The sequence below is a fragment of the Ambystoma mexicanum genome, chromosome 14 (assembly GCF_040938575.1).
Source record: "Ambystoma mexicanum isolate Mex_15411 chromosome 14, UKY_AmexF1_1, whole genome shotgun sequence".
Taxonomy (NCBI): domain Eukaryota; kingdom Metazoa; phylum Chordata; class Amphibia; order Caudata; family Ambystomatidae; genus Ambystoma; species Ambystoma mexicanum.
The window spans coordinates 295,162,403-295,179,408 of record NC_090940.1 but is presented as its reverse complement, the minus strand read 5'-3'; positions in this window follow the sequence as shown (position 1 = coordinate 295,179,408).

Below are 17,006 nucleotides of genomic sequence, written 5' to 3'. Positions count from 1 at the left end.
AGGGGGTTTGCATTTGGCCATAGGCGGATGGCAAGGGTACCTTAGTGGCGTAGCTGTTGCTTGTCTTGCATGCATCTGATCCACATGCCCCAACGTTGCTGACACGCGTGATATTTGGGGTGGTGTGGTATTTGTCACTTTGAGGCCCTTATGGGGCACTGCTGTGCTCCCACCATGGGTGTGTGCTGCACGGCGCTTGGATGTGTACCTTGGCTGCCCTAACCACTGCTCTGACTCACAGGGGTGGCCTTGGTGCACTGGCACATGGATGCTGCGGTAGGTGCCTGTAGTGGCTCCCATACACTGTGCCCACAGTCACAATGCCCAGCTCATGGGTCGTTAGACTGGGGGATACTGTGCTAGGCTGTTGTTGTTGCATGCACATGTTGGGGGGGGGGTTGACTCAACTTCTGCCTCCTGGCTGCCGGAACCCACTGCTGCACCTCCGACACCCTCGATTCCCTCCATGTCGAGCACCGAGCTGCACTTCTCCCACAATGTGAGTGCTAGTGGCGGCGGTGGGCCTCCCCTGTGACCATGGTGTCCTGCCTGTGCTGGGACAGCAGTCCCCGGACCCAGACACGCAGGTAATTCCATCAATTCCTGCAGTCTTCCCCGTCCCGGGGGACGCGCCCGACTGTGGTTGCCTTCTGGCGCACCCTCTGCCAGATTTGGATGCAGTGCTGGGAGGAGGTTTTGCGCTGCCTTGCACCGTAGAGCTCATTCATCATGGTGGGCCACAACCTCATCGACCAGCACAACTAGCTCAGCCTCTGTACATTTTGGTTTTCTTAGCCGATCTTGGGCTGCCCTACCCCTGACGCTCTACTGGACATTTTTGGTGCTTGGGCAGTGTTGATGGCTGCCAAGCACTCTGATTTTTAATGCATTGGGATTTCCAAAATGGCTGCCGCAGTGCTTCCCATTACGGCGGTGATGAATTTCCCGCCGGTGCTAATTGTGCCGACCACGGAAGTGCTAAATTCACTGGTTCTCTGGGCAGTAGCACGCCTTTCGCGCTGTTTCCGCTGGACGCAATTAGCGTGTCTGCTGGGGCCGAGTGTGCATGCTCGCGCACCTTGTGATATGGTGGTATTTTTGCCACCGGTCCGGGCGCTAACTCTATTTCCCCTCGGCAGAAATAGCGCCCGCTTAATGCCCAACTCATGATGAGGCCCTTAGTGCCCTGTTATTTGGTCTACTACACATTATACACTATCGGCCACTAGGATTCCGAGGTTTTGATTTTCCAGTTATTCTACTTTCGCCTTCCCTCCTCAGTAGTTTGCGATGATAATGATGCCCTCTCCAGGGTAGCAGAGGAGTACTTTCTCAGAATGGCAGAGCGGAGCCACATTGGAATGAGGGTATAGTGACTTGGGGACCCAATGGGGAATTTCCCAGCGCAATTACTGTGCGGTAATACCTCTGGAGGTAATTGCACTGAAAATGGGAATTTTTCTGGTGTGTTTACCCCCAGCTCTATGCTGGGGGTAAACATGCCAGACTCGAGATTGGGCGGACTATTAAATGAAGCAGTAACAGTGTTCCTGCTGCATTCAAGGGCCACCACCCAACTCGTGATGAGGCCCATAATCATGAGATTCTTGATATGAATACACTATATAACTTAATGTTGAGGAAGGCACCTTATATCTTAGTAGTGGGGAAGAAACTCTATCCAAGTGCTAGAGTGGGTGATGCTTTAAATTATTTCCTGTGTGATTGAGTATGAAAATGTACACCCTTAGCACTTAAGGGGTTAATAGTGAACTCGGGCAATATACACCCTGATCAGGAAGTGGCTAGGTGCTATGTCTCTGTGACTGTAGCATAAGCAAAGAAGTGTCTGGCATGTTACTGCGAGTTTGAGCCAAGAAGCATCTCTGTGCTATATCCTGCGGATTGTGTTGTGTTCAGAGAAGCTGGGAGAGAGCAGTTGCCCCATGAGAGGGAGACCCCAACCCCTTATCATGTGGTCCATCCTGATACTGTTATGGAGCTCGGTCCTGAAGAGGGAATTTTGGTTTAGTTGTATGTAACCCCTTATTCATGAAAGGCTTTTATCCCAATCCCATCCCGACAAAGCTAAACAAAGTCTTTAAAATATACTTTTGTGTAACATGTTTAGTTGGATCTGCCATGTGTTGAGTCTATCACACAACCATGCTCTGACTAACTCTTCCCCTTAATCCTTCATACCGGGGGAGACGCAACAAATGACCAAACTACAAGGTGTATGAAGGATACATTCTAGATAAAATGCATATCAACATAACAAGAGATTCTACATGTGGTAGCTATCTGCTAAGTTCAACATCACATGTTATCAGCACCATCTGCATGATATAATTTATTGACTTGTGTTATTCAAAAATGTTGATAAAATACAAAACTACAGTAAATACAAATGTCCCACATATTCACAAAAATAAGCGATCATACATAATTACAGTAAAGTGCAAAGTGCTAGATACATATAAAGTGCAAAATGTGAATTACATATATATCAACAATATGTCCACAGAACAATGTTTAGCACAATAAGTGCTAGAATAAGTGTGAATAAATGCAGAAAGTAAGAGGTTGTTAAACTTGTTTAGAGGTTTTCCCTCTGTGCTCTTAATTTTATTCCTTGTTATTAAATTGTGCTCCCTCTTCCCCAAATTTCCTAATTTTACTTGCTTTGTATTTTTATGTGATTCAGTCTCGTGGTTTTAATACTCACTTGTCGTCCGCCTGTGGCAGTATCTCTTCACACTCTATTCCTCTCCTACACCTCACAGGTCACCTGACCTTTCTGCTCTGCATTTATGTGCCGGCAGATCCACCCGTGCAGCGGTCGGGTGCAGCAAGCGCGCCTGATGCATGACAAAGGCACACAAAAGTCAAGCCCATCGGTGCCCGTCCGGACCTCAGATGGATCATGGGCTAATCCTAACCTTCACGTTCTGCCTATATCCACTTTGCCATCTATAAACTCTCTATTTCATAAGAGCATACTGGCTTTGGCCCCTCCTAAAACCGGTTTGCCTCCAGGTCTCCCGTTGGCACCCTTGGTAATCCCAGTGGCTGACTTGAGCTCAGCCTTCTTGTTACATTGTTTGCTCCTGAATACTCATTCCTTGGTGGCTCATGCAGCTTGTTGGTTTGATCGTTTACAAGATCTTGCTCCTGATTGCCTGTTTATAACAGAAACCTGGCTCTCTAAGACATCGGGCCCCTCAGTGGTTCAATTCCTCCCTGCTGAATACAGTAAACTTCATGCTGATCATATTGCTGATCACCCAGGAGGGGTTGTTGCCCTTATTTTGAAGTCTGTTTTTAAATCTTCTATTGTACCCCTTAATTTTGTAGCCAAAGTGGAACTGTAATTAGTGTGGATTTTGCTAAGGGCCTCTCTGCCGCCCCTCCACCCCCGTTACGACTCTACCTTTGTTGACTCTTTTGTAGATTTGGTGGCCAGCCTTCAGCTACTTTAAGACCATTTTGTAATAGCTGTTGACTTCAATCTCCAACCCAATGATCGTTATTATTGTTTAGCCACTCAATTTATTCCTGCTATGATGGATTTGAGTTTTCTGCAGTTAGTAACTCAACCTACGCATCAGCTTGGTAACACGTTAGACGTTATCTTTTCACAAAATACTATTACCTCTATTTTTCCTGTACTCAAGATAACCTGGTAAGATAATTTTTCTGTTCCTTTTAGTATGGTTTTTGACTGTTGCCGACCCAAATATTCGGCCCATAATGTTAGTAGGTGGAGCTGGTACTCTATTGATCCCTTTGTTATTTCATCCCATATTCTGGAGGCCTGTGGCCCATTAGGCTCTCTTGATTTGGCCATGTTAATACGTATATTTACTTCTTTGGCGGACCTTTTGGTCGCTTTGAAAATCCATAAAGTTTGTGGCTGACCCTCTGAGCCCTGGTTTAATGAGGATCTGAAGCAGCTAAGGCTTAAACGTGGACAAGCAGAGTGTAAGTGGCACATCTCCTACTGCCCTTTAGATGAGGTGCTATTGCGCCAAGCTATCACAAAGCCATCCTCAAGGTGAAATGCATTTTCTATACTCAGCGTATTGAGACTGCGCTGAACCAGCCAAAATAAACATTTAATCTTGTTCAGTTACTGTCCACTAAGTCCACTCCACAGGCATCTGTTCCCCCCTCAGAGATGCTCTGCGATTCTTTGGCCAGATTATTTATTCAGGAAATTGCAGACATCTGGGATAAGATCTTGCAGTCATGTTTGAGAACTGGCACATATGCCATGGATACATCAAGCCCCTCTTCTAATCAGCTATGGGCTGATTTTCCTTCCTTTTCAGTGGCTGAAATAGTGACTACTATTAAGAAAATTAAGTCTGCCTCTCTTATTGATGCTATTCCATTGTCCATTTTGAAAAATTGCCTTCTTTCGCTCCTAGAGTGGCTCATGCAGTTAATATTTCATGTTCCTCTGGGGCGATTCCTCCGGCATTAAAACATGTGCTTGTTATCTCTCTCCTCGAGAAGCCATCTTTAGATCCTACTACTCTGGCAAACTTTCATCCTATATCTCTTTTGCCTTTTTTGACGAAACCTCTTGAGTCATTGATTGGCCCTCTGCTTGGCAAGTTTCTTGAAGAGACTCACTCCTTGATGCCCTTTAGTCAGGTTTCCGCCCTGGGCGTGGCAATGGAAGTGTGCTTGTCTCTGTGGTAGATCATTTGGCCTGTCTCCTTGACCAGTGTGGAGTGGATGCACTGATTTTATTAGATCTATCAACTGCATTTGATACTATCGACCACTCCACCCTGCTCAATCGTTTATCTGGAGCAGGCCTTATGCGCACAGTGCTATCATAGTTTCAGTCTTTTTTATGGCTCACTCTGTGAGGGGTCAAAAATGCAAGACGGACAAGTAGATCGAGTTCTCTCAAAATTAGCAATTGTTTTAACAGTAATGGTGGCCTAAACCTCTAACTCTCCCAGACCGAACAGACCCAAAAGCTAAAGAAAACATACCTAGTGTCTAAACATCTCTGTCTCTCACACTCCTACATACAGCAAAATCATAAACAGAGTATCTGGCTGTTCAACTTCACAGCATAACATGTAAGTGCAAATAAAGAAAGTACAAACATAAATCTTTGTATCGAGGGCTGAATCCCATTCCCCTGGATCAGATCAGAATTTTTCCATCTAAAAGTCAAAATTAAGCAAGTTATTTCAATAGCCAAGTTCCACTCAAAGTAGGATATAAAGTTCTGTTCCCTCCACAAGTTCTTCTCCTGGCAGCGCAATCGTCTTATTGCCCAATATGTTCTATAACTCAAGACAATGTTCAAAGTATCCACAAACTGCTTGTTTGATAAAACAAAAATACTTATTTTTATACTAAACAGTTTTTTCAAGATGGTTTCACAATAGTTCAACAAGTACACCAACAGATGTATTGTTTTTGTTTTGCCACAACCTTACCACATTACAATACTCCAACTTCTTCCTGGGACACTCACCTGCCAGGATTAACCACTAAGTTTCCCTTTCCTGATCTACTCACCTGCCAGGACAAAACTCCTACAACTACCATCAGTATCTTGTGGCAAGGCTTGCTTCAAAACTTCCCACACTTCATTCTTTAATGGGGAAAGTCACATCCACAATTGTTTTATTCATTGATGAAGTATTTCACACTGGTTCACTTGCCCCCGGGAATGCAGATTATATTTCTCTACCCCTGTATAATCCTCACAAGGAGGGATTCTGTTCTGCCAACTTTGTTTTCCTTTGCTTACCCTTTTTTGGCTTGGGCAATCTCTTTCACTTTGTTTAAACCAATGTTTCTTTTCCCCTTTGTTAAATATTGTCCCCTATAGGATTGGACAATGGTGGTTACAATGTTTGTTAAATATTGTCCCCTCTTGGCTTGGACAATGGTGGTTACAAAATGTTGCCCACTCTTGGGTTGGACAACCGTGATTACAATGGTTCTCTTCACTCTCCCTCTTACAGCGAGAATTGTGCTCAAATCGCTTTAATTTATTAACTCAGTATTCAAAATCTTTCTTGTAATCAGTTCTGTATTTAAAATCATTATGTGGTAACAACGGTTGGGTTAGGAGAACCCCTGCGTCACCTAGACAAGGCCAACTCACCGGTCTGCTGACGCGTCTCCTACGGACTCAGTGACTGTATTCCTGCTTTTGGCAGTGAAACCCATGTACTCAACAGCTCCGGTCAGGTTTCCTTCTCTCTCGCCTTCTGCATATGGAGCTGCTTTCACTCCAAGTGTGCTCCAGAGAACTCCACACGCCGGAGCATCATGCAGGATGGGGAGAGAGTCTCTCTCCCTCCGGGCAGCCAGTTTCTTTACCATTTCCCACTGTGCACTGTCTGCCCTTTATAGGATTCTGGACTTCTGCCACAGCTTGACTACAGCGTCCCACTTTCATCTCAGCTGCGTTCTTGTCTTCTGCACAGCATTCAAACTGCTGCTTCCACTGCTTCTCATGTCTCCTGCTTCTCCATCTCTTTCTCTTTCTCTTTCTTTTTCTTTTTATGGCCTGCACCTGAAGGGGCTTTAAACATTTGAAAGTCCCGATCAGGTGTGGGTCATCAGAACCACAAGACTGCATAATGCAGTTCTGCACCTCTGAACCCCTCTTCCTTGTGCCAATACTTATGGCATTATGGGACTTGAAGTCCCTGATATTCCTATTTATTTTAATTCCCAGATTTTAAACTTTATAATAGGCCATCAGTAGGCTAGGATCACTGGGGAAGTTATTTATGGTTTTCTCCCATTCTACTTGAACTGAACCTCCCCCCATGTGATCTTCCAACATAATACCGGCCCCAGGTCAGGACCAGGTAGTGGCTGCCTTTACCTGGCCACATGAGAAGGGATCCAGGACAGGGTTTCTGGGATGATAACCTTTGATTCATCACAGCACCCAGTCCCTTTTGCTGCCTCCTTTTCAATATGGTCCAGCCACTCTGACCTGTGGGGTTCCCCAGGGGTTGGCCCTTTCCCCTGTTTTGTTTAATGTTGATATCCGGCTGTTGATCGCCCCCTGTCTACTCCAACAGCTTCCGGTGCTACTCCTACCCTGATGATACGCAAATCATTATTCAGTGAATTCCTTTGAAGATGATACTGCTTCTCAGCTGAGGGGTTGCCTGGAGGCGGTGGGCACGTTGGATGGGCGACAACTGGCTTAAGTTGAATGGTGACAAGATGGATGTGATGGTGGTTGGTCCCTTGTCTGCGTCAGCCCTGTGATTCCTGGCCTTTTGGCCCTACTCTGTTGGCCCTTTGCCTACTCGTGTCTGTGCAGTTAAGGACTTAGGTGTGAAACTCTCTGCATTATTGTCCTCTGCATCTCAGGTTAGTGCAGTTTGTTAGTCTGGGCACTTCCAGTTGAAGGTTATTCGGGAAACAATCTGCTTCCTTCCACTGCATCTGCGTGCCCCAGCGGTGGTATCTTTGGTACTCAGTATCATTGACTACTGCAACTTGTTGTATTTGGCTCAGCCGGGCTTTGTGATTAATCACCCTCAGGTCTTACAAAACTCAGCTGCTCGAGTGGTGACAGGCACTCCCTTCAGAGCCCATATCTCCACTGTCCTCCATTCTTTGCACTGGCTTCCAGTTGCCACACAAATTCATTTGAAATCCCTCTTTATTGTACACCAGGATTTCTATGGGCTGAGTGCAGAATACCTACAACATAAATTCTGACCTTCTGTGGGCTCTCTACACTCGCAGCATGATGGCCTTTTCCAGGTTCCCAGATATAACCTATCCCGGGCGGGTGTGCAAGCTTTCTCCATTGCTGCCGCCATACTTTGGAATTCTCTTCCATGCACTCTTAGGGTTACTGCAAATCATCTGCTTTTTCATAAATCACTCAAAATTCTTTTGTTTTAGTCGGGTCCTATTTGTCCTTCCCTCGGTTTGCATGTCTCTGTTTTGTCTCTGTAGCGCCAAGATGCATTCTGGCGAATATTCACGCTATATAAAATTCTGTAACATAACAAAATATAAGAACATTAAAAAATGACTCCATTCACACAGTATCAAGGAATGAGCCATCATGACTTGTGAAAATGAAATGATATCTTGTATCTAGACTGTATCCTTCATACACCTTGTAGTTTGGTCTAACTCTTGCACCACACAATAATGTAATCTGCCTTCACAGAAAAGTCTTGGCTTTACCAGGTGGGGTGGGAGGTTTATTCTCTCTATGCCTGATCAGCACATGCACACAGATCATATTCATATAGAATCCTACTCAATCCCTCAACCCTTCTGTGCCTTCCATTTGTCTGTATTCTGCTCCCACTTCTTTCTCTCACCAATGCACCTTCTTCCCTTCTGCAGACCATGATCTGGGCACAACGTGACATTAATTGGGCAAGCTTCGGTGCAGTAGGACCACTACTGTATTGGTGGCTGCAGCAGATAAACATAACACAATATAGTATGGCATAACCTGCACACAGCTTTTAAAAGACCCTCTCCCCAAATTACAAACAGCACAAATCTTCACCTCTAACATCAACTGATACACCCAGCCCCATGCAACCATGCCCCCACTCTGAAAGCATGAGGTTCCCTCTCTGCACACAAAGCCTGCATTGCGCATAACACATCACATCTAGACTGCTATCATGCATGCAGAGCTTAGGGTACTTCTGACCTGCACCATCAACGCAAAGCACCACTATCTCGCATTTCCTCTCCTCCCACCGAACCAAAACCACCCGCTTTGTTCCAGATGCTCCACAGCACCACGAGACTATGCAAATGGTATGGATGTGTGGTATTAGGGGCGGCCTTAGCGGCGGCAGAGCCCTGGGCAGTGAAACAAAAATTGGGAGGGTACCAATTTTTTTTTAACTCCCCTCTCCCGCTCCGGAGTAGGGAGTAAATCACTGGAATAGGGCACTGATGCTAATGCATCAACGCTCTATTCTAATGAAAACCGGCCGCTGCCACGCACGGAGGGAGGAGGTAGTAACCTTAATAGGGTGCTGATGCAAAAGCATCAGCGCCCTATTGTTATTAAATGCGCCTTGCTACCGCACTGAAAAGTCCGGCACCAGCAGAAGAACGCAGGCATTTTATTTTAATAGAGCTCCTGCCACGCCTTTTCCCACCACGGCAGCTCGGGGGAGCCGCTGAAAGACTCCCCCGCGCTGGCATGGGGGGGCTAATGGCATTCCGAGCAATCCCCAGGTCGGCCCTGTCGTAAAAGCCGGCTCTGAGTGGTATAAATACCATTAACACAACGTAACATTCATGACAAACATGCGTGTGAAAGGATGAATGCTTCAGTCAGGGGTGTTGCTAGCCGGGGATATGCTAATTTTGGGACTGTGGGGGCAGGGGGCTAGATAGCCTTTTTGGTTGTAACCCCTCAGCTTCTATCCGGGGCTACAACCAAAAGACCCAAGTCTATAGCCCCCTCAGCCCCGCCCTAGCAACGCCTCTGGCTTCGGTTAGGCCTTTCGGAATGCAAGTTTTTTCTAGAAGGTTGCACACAGATCTGAACTGAGCACTTAAGTATCACATAAGGGTGAACAGTATTTAGGTTTGCGCAACGAAATCAAACGATGGAAATAATTTCCACTGAAGGTCATTATGTGTAAGACTTCCGATGCTTGTTCATTGCTGAAGATCCTGCATACTTTGCTGGATTTTATTTGGCCAGCCTCAGATACCCAGCCCGACTTGTTACGGGTGGTGCAAACAAGCTACAGCTGATGGGGAGGAATGGTGCCCAGCAGAGATCTAGTCCTAAAAATGAAAGTGGGGAGACTTATCTATACATGCCAACATTCAGATGCACCGGGGAGGCAGATTTCGGAGGGAAATTGGGAGATGCATATTTCCCATAGGAATGCATTGGGGATACAGTTATTTTAGGCAGGAGACCGTAAAAAAAGCAATATTTTTCACCTAAAAATCGGGAGTCTCCCGTTTAAATCGGGAGGGCTGGCATGTATGCTTATGAACAAACGCAATGGGATGTGACGTCACCAGAAATATGCATATCAAGGTAAGATATGCACATTTAATTAAATTGGATTTGCATAACCACCCAAATTGCACAGGACGAATGGCATTTGCCTTTCATAAAATCAACACACACACAACTGAGAGAGGATATTGTCTTCTAATATTGTTTTTGAAAATGTTAGAAGGTGTGCATGTTTTAAACTCCAAGAACCAATACAAATGTTTTCCCTGGAACTTGCAGTCCCGAAATGGGCCGTTTCACCTTTAGTAGTGTGTTATTTTTCATCAGGTTACATAGTGCAGTGGTGAAGGGTCTGGCCTGCAAACCTGACGACTGCGGCTCGATCTGGAGGTCGGATTAAAATCATAAATTCAAAGAGGGCATTCAATGTTTCTCATTGAGGCCACCCTCTGGAAAAAGTGGGTGGATTCCGTGTACCCTCGACTTGAGTCCTGCTGCCCACTGGAACTCCCAGAAGCTGAGAGGAGTTCGCTCGCGCATGCGCGCCCATCGCATGTTGGTGTTCCTGTTGCTGTTCGGCCTGTGTCCATGTGTGCCAGCTTCAGCAGCCTCGCCGTTTGTGGCTGGCTTGCCAATTACCCAAACAGCCTGACACAAATTAGGCGACCCTCCTAATGCTGTCCTTGTTGTGGGAGAACCAGCAGGTCTTCATGCTTACAGCATTTTCCCTTGGATTGGTGGTCCTGTGGGGCCTCCGGATAGTTGAGTAAATTGCTGTAATATGTCTGCGATGCCAGGATCAGCATCTGTGCTAACAACATGCGCGTAATGAAGATTAATTAAACCTGCAGTCTGGCATTTGGTGATTTTAGAAGAAAGCACCCGCAAACTGAGCTCTGTGCTTGCTAATTATAGGTCTGATTGGGGTTATCTTGTTACCCACGTGGGGGTTTTACGATACATCTGGTTTGTGAAACACCAATCAGACTATGAATTGCTTTTCTATTTTAAGGCCTGCATTAAAAGAATTGGACCAAAGAAGTCAGAGAACAACATAAGTTACTTTCAAAGTTCTCTGCTAATGGCCACGCTAAAGTCAGGTTTTCCTGTGAAACGGGTTTATCTGATTATTTCCCAATGCTGCTTTCCCAAAAATACAAACAATAAAAAATAGAACTACAAAACCGATTTTCTTTTGGCTTGAACTGCATACCCGCACAGGATGTAGGCGTCCACTTGCTCCACACTCGATATGTCTTGCAAAGAAGGTGGACATCCCGTTTTTGCAGTAACCCAATTCTATGTTGGGTTTTGCCTGTTAGGAAGTGCTAATGTGCCACCTTTAAGCCACAACTATTGCTTTGTAGAACAGCCGGGAGGGCGATAGCATGTGAGAAGGGACACACAGCTTGAAGATTTGTTTATTTATTTACCTGCCTATTGACTGCCCATGGCCAGGCTAATATGTATGGCCCTTCCCACCCACTTCCTGCCTAAAATACATTCTCCTGGGATCTCCTTGTGGGATCTCCTTGAGCTAGCTTTTTCAAGCTGTAACAACAAACTTTGTGCTAGACATGCCTGCCAGTGTTATTTCAAAGTAGTCTTCTGAGAGTTCATGGATTAATTGGAGCTGTAAACGAGCTACTGGTGTAATAAAGTATCTTGACCAAGTGTGCATTCTGCTGCTTCATGATATATAAGCACCCTGCACGTCCTTCTCTCTAGTCCTGTTAAAAACAAGAATTAGCAAAGCCACATGTTTTTGTCTTGTGATAGATATTAGGTAGGCATTTGCCATGCACTCCTTTTATATGCCCAGGTACTCACACCCCTATTTTGTAGCTGCTACCATTAATGGCCAGTCAGTACCCTCACAACATAGTCTGGCAAATGCATGCCTTCCCATGCCTACACAAAACCCTAAACTGTTGCCATTGCCAATGCTTGCGGTTATTTAGGGGGGCACTGTCACTTCCTATAATTTCCCATGGAGACCTCTCTCTATAACTCATCTGCGAGTTTTGGCTATTTTAGCTTTTTGAAACTGAAATACATTTTTGGTTCCAAGGAAGTTTTGCTCCATTTCATGTTTTTTTTGGACACGTGCACCCCATCAAATGTGATTGATCAACACTGAAATAGAAAGTTTAATACACAGGACCTCGTTGCGAGTTTGGGGATTAGTGGTGTTAATAGCGCAAAACAGAATGACCACCAGTGGTCAAAGCGGCATCTCCACCTAATTGTGTGTTTCTTTTATTCCATGTTATGAAGTCCCATTGTGCTTCATTGAGGAATCGAGTTACTACTGCCGGTGGTAAAACTATATTTCTTTTTAGGTAACACCGCCAGGCACATACCGCTTGTGGGTTTAAAAGCCCATAGTAACGTGTACTGAAAAAACAGAGGTTAATGCTGTGTATTCCTGTTTTTTCAGTTACCTCCAAACCTGTAATGAGGCCATGAGTCTTCTGATAAAATGGCCACTCTTGTGTTGAGTCATTTCAGTCGAACATATAGGCCTGGTTGGTAATAACAACAGAAATTGAATATGGTACAAGTAACCCACGTTCTACTCTATTATGTTAGTTTAGTTTTATTTTCAATTAGAGTACAGTATTTTAATGGAATGGAGAACAGCCGACACGTGTTTCGACACTTGCGTCTTCTTCAAGGCTGAGTGGCACAACCACATACAATAATCATGTTCAAATAGACACAAAACATAGTACATCAACATATGTGCATGATTAGAACTTAACCGAATTCCAAATTCATACCACAGCTTACTGGTGACAACGTCATTGATACCTTCAATCAAGCAATAACTAGAGATATTCATCAATATTTGGACAAAAGGTCTAAACCCTGGTACAAATCCAATCTTACCAACAATCAAAAAATTGCTTGACGGGACTTAACCAATGATACCGACATTGTTATCAAAGAGGCGGATAAGGGGGGGGTAATATTGTCATTTTGAACACTTGTGACTATATCTCCATGGGCCTTAAACACTTCAATACCCCTGGATGTTATCTGGTACTGAAATCTAATCCTAGCAAACGAGTTGTATCGGACCTAATTGAGTTAATTGATTGCTGGTATACCATGGGTTATTTGACTGATGATGAAAAGGAATTTCTATTGATCAAAGAACCTACCCTACCTACCATGTACTTCTTGCCTACGATTCATAAATCCTTTGAAGTCTTGCCAGAAGTCAGACCGATAATGAGCGGAATTAATTGGGCCACAGAAGGCTTATCAAAATACTTGGATGAAGCCCTTAAACCGTATGTTGTCTAATGACTTCCTACATCAGAGACAGTTCTCACATTCTTCAAGACATTCTTGCCATCAATTGGGAACCTGATTATTTGTTGGTCACCTTTGACGTTGTTTCCCTGTACACTAATATTAATCATGATCTAGCCTTGCTTACACTTGATTATGTCTTTAGAAACAGCTTGGCATCATTCCTAGAACATGTTTCCATGCGTAAACAGTTTTTACAATTTGTGCTAGCTAACAATGTCTTCATCTTTAATGACCATTTCTATCTTCAACTAAAAGGGGTGGCCATTGGTGCTAAATTTTCCCCCTCACTGGCCAATCTCTTTATACATCATTTTGAAGAAACACATATTTTGAATCAAACTCAATTTGCTGCTAATATTATTACTTGGCGACGATTCATTGATGATATCTTTCTGATCTGGAAAGGGACTGAAGATGATTTGAATGACTTTCTTATTTTTGCAAATACTAACTCATTCTGTATCAGTCTAACCAGTACGTATGACTCCAATCAAATTGATTTTTTCGTAGACTTACATATCTTTGTTGAATGTCAACAGCTTCTGACCAGTACTCATAGGAAGCCTACTGAGGTCAATTCCATGTTAGCAGCTGTCATGCCCGCGCCGCTGGCGCACGCATTGGCAACCATCATGGACTACATTTATCCTCCTAATACTCCTTGAACAACACCTTTTCACGCCTTGGTCTTTTATTTCCATTTGCTCAACTTTGGTTCTTTCTTATTTTATTCAATTAACTACATTTACCATAATGCACCTGGCTGCAGTCCTCAATTCCAGGCTATTCTCATTCATCGTTATTGGGACCACAATCCCCAGAAGCCCTAGAGGCCAGTGCTGCTTCCACCTGCTCAGGTCCAGAGAGGGAGGAGGCAGATTGTCTTCAGGTGTGCTGCTACAGGTGCTGTCAATTAGCCAGCCTCAGAACAGGGCAGGGCTGTATATAAGCAGCTGCCTGCAGGAGCACAGTGTCTTGCATCTTGAGATCTCCCAACTCCTGTTTGCCTTGACCCGCTACTTTGTATGCTGTTCCTGTTGCTGCATTATCCTGTTTTGATCCAGTGTCCCTTCCGGGCTCCCTGCCTTGCAGCCGATCTCGCTCCGCTGCCTTCTACCTACAGCCCTTGTCCTCTGGGCTCCCTGCTCTGCAGCCTGCCTCACTCCGGCTGCCTTCGGTCCTTGTCCTCTGGGCTCCCTGCCCTGCAGCCTGCCTCACTCCGGCTGCCTACAGTCCTTGTCCTCTGGGCTCCCTGCCTACAGCCTGCCTTACTCTGGCTGCCTACAGCCCTTGTCCTCTGGGCTCCCTACCTTGCAGCTTGCAACCGTCTGCTGTCTCCAAGCCCTTGTCCTCTGGGCTCCCTACCTTGCAGCCTGCACCTCTTCGCTGCCTACAGCCCTTGTTCTCTGGGCTCCTTTCTTGCTGCCAGCTCCCTCCGCTGCCTACAGCCCGTGTCCTCTGTGCTCCTTCCTGGCAGCCTGTCTCCCTCCGCTGCCCACAGCCCTTGTCCTCTGGGCTCCCTGCCTTGCGGCTTGCTACACTCCTCTGCCTTACAGCCTGTATTACACTTAGCTACCTACGGCCCTGTTCCTCTGGGCTCCCTACCTCGCGGCCCTATTCTTTTGGGCTCTCTGTCTGTCGCCTAGTACTAATCTCTCTCTGTCCTGTTCTTCTGGACTCCCTGCCTTGCAGCCTACTACAGACCTCCACAGTCCACTACAGTTTGCCTGCACCTAGTGCCACTCTTGACTGCAGACCTGCTTCCTACTTTGCAGCCCTTCTGTTTTCCTGACTGCTGCTCCCTTGTTCTCTTCCTAGAGTCCCCTGTACTCCACCTTAGGTTATCTACTTCAGTCTAACTGCCTTTCCTTCATTTACTTCTGCTAGATTGCTCATTGACTTCCTTTTCGCTGGATATATCTGTTCTTGTCTTCTTATGTGTCTTATGTAATCCCTTTGTACAGAGCTTGCCTGTTGGTTTCCGGCAGGCAACCTCTGCCCCTTCCCTTGTCCCGTTTTCAGTGTTACAGACACCCACTGCTGTTGTTCCCAGCCATGAGCATACAGCTTGGGCCTCTGTGATAGCAATCTGTGCAGAAGGCTGGAGTTTCCTAAGGTTCGTGGAACACTCTTTCCCATTTCAGCATACACCCCAAGAGGGAATCCAGTTTGTTTGTACCTTTGTATCTTTTGCCCCTTTTGGCTCACAGCTACAGTTTCCTACTCTTCTTTCTTGTTGAACTTCCTGCTGTGTGTGCTTATCTGCTACCTTACTTCAGCACAGCCACCCAAAACCTACCTGGGTACCCTCTGCCACTCTTGACAGAGTGCCATTCTTGACAGAATGCAAGACCAAAAAGATTCTTGTTCCATAGGCAGGAAGGGCACACACAGACCAAAGATGCTTTCTTTTCAGTTCAAGAAACCTCTGCAAAAATGTAAAGTTTTCTTAAGGACTGCAAACAAAAACCATAGTTTAAAAGACAGACTCGCCCTAGTAAACAAAGGTTTACAAGCACAGTACTACACTCACTGGCTCGCTGACACTTCCATGTGTACCTACTATGACATTTGCAACTATGATCCGCAGTCTCTATCTATAGAAGAGCTACAGCAAGAAAATAAATTCCTGCAGATTTTGTTAGCCCAATCAGTGGAAAACACTCATGCGGTTTCTGGCATTTCTTCTGACACGACATTCGCCATTCAGCCGGTACACAAACCTTGTATTCCTTTATCCCATGCTACCCTGTCTGAGGACCAATGTCATAACACTGCTAAAGCCAAGGATATTGCACTCATTGTGGCAGACTCTCAACCAGAGTACGCTGTTGCCAAAGTGATATGCTCAAGATCAGCTTGGCAAGCTACACAACCTCCCCTGACTGCTGTAAACACTCATTTAACCGGACAAGGCATTCAGTATCCTGAGGTTAGTGCAGCTGGTCCTGAGTACAAAAGACCAATACTGACCATCGGTTGTCTTAATGCTTCCCCAGTAACTACTAACCATGATAACTCTAAGGTCAGTCTTCCTATTGCAACACCCGAAAGTTCTGCTGCACCAGATTCTGAAGCTGTAGAACAGGCTAATGGAACATACCTGTTACAAGAACAACTCTTAAACCTTAAAAGACAAACCGAAGACCTCTATGATGAATTTGTCTATCTGCATTATAAGAATATAGCTAAGGGACACAATTTACCAGACCATCTGACACTATGTCCAACACCCAACATTCTGTCTTTAGAGTTTAACAGATTAAGGCCTGTACTGGTAACACAGAAGAGGATACAGACTTATACAGAACAGTTGGAAGACCTGTACTTGGCTTATACATACCAGTTAAAGCTTGACACCGCTCATTCACTTACTAGCCACAGTAACACAGGCTGTCTGTCGTTCAGATAGTGAAGAATGGACTCCTCCAGTGGGCCAGATCGCTCACACGGCCATTACACCAAAGATCAAGTGTAATCATCTGACTGGACATTCCGTTGAGTCAAAGGATTGTTCTATTCTTGCCCTTGATATCAGTCCTTTACTCCCACTTACAGCCTCTACTGAAGTGACCAGATCTGAGATGTATTCTGCTTCTATGAACATTGGCACTCCTGACCATGAGTCAGATCCTGAAACATACCCAGTACCTGTCTGGAATCCAACTTTGCCTACTGTCAATACCCCAGGTCCATGTATCAA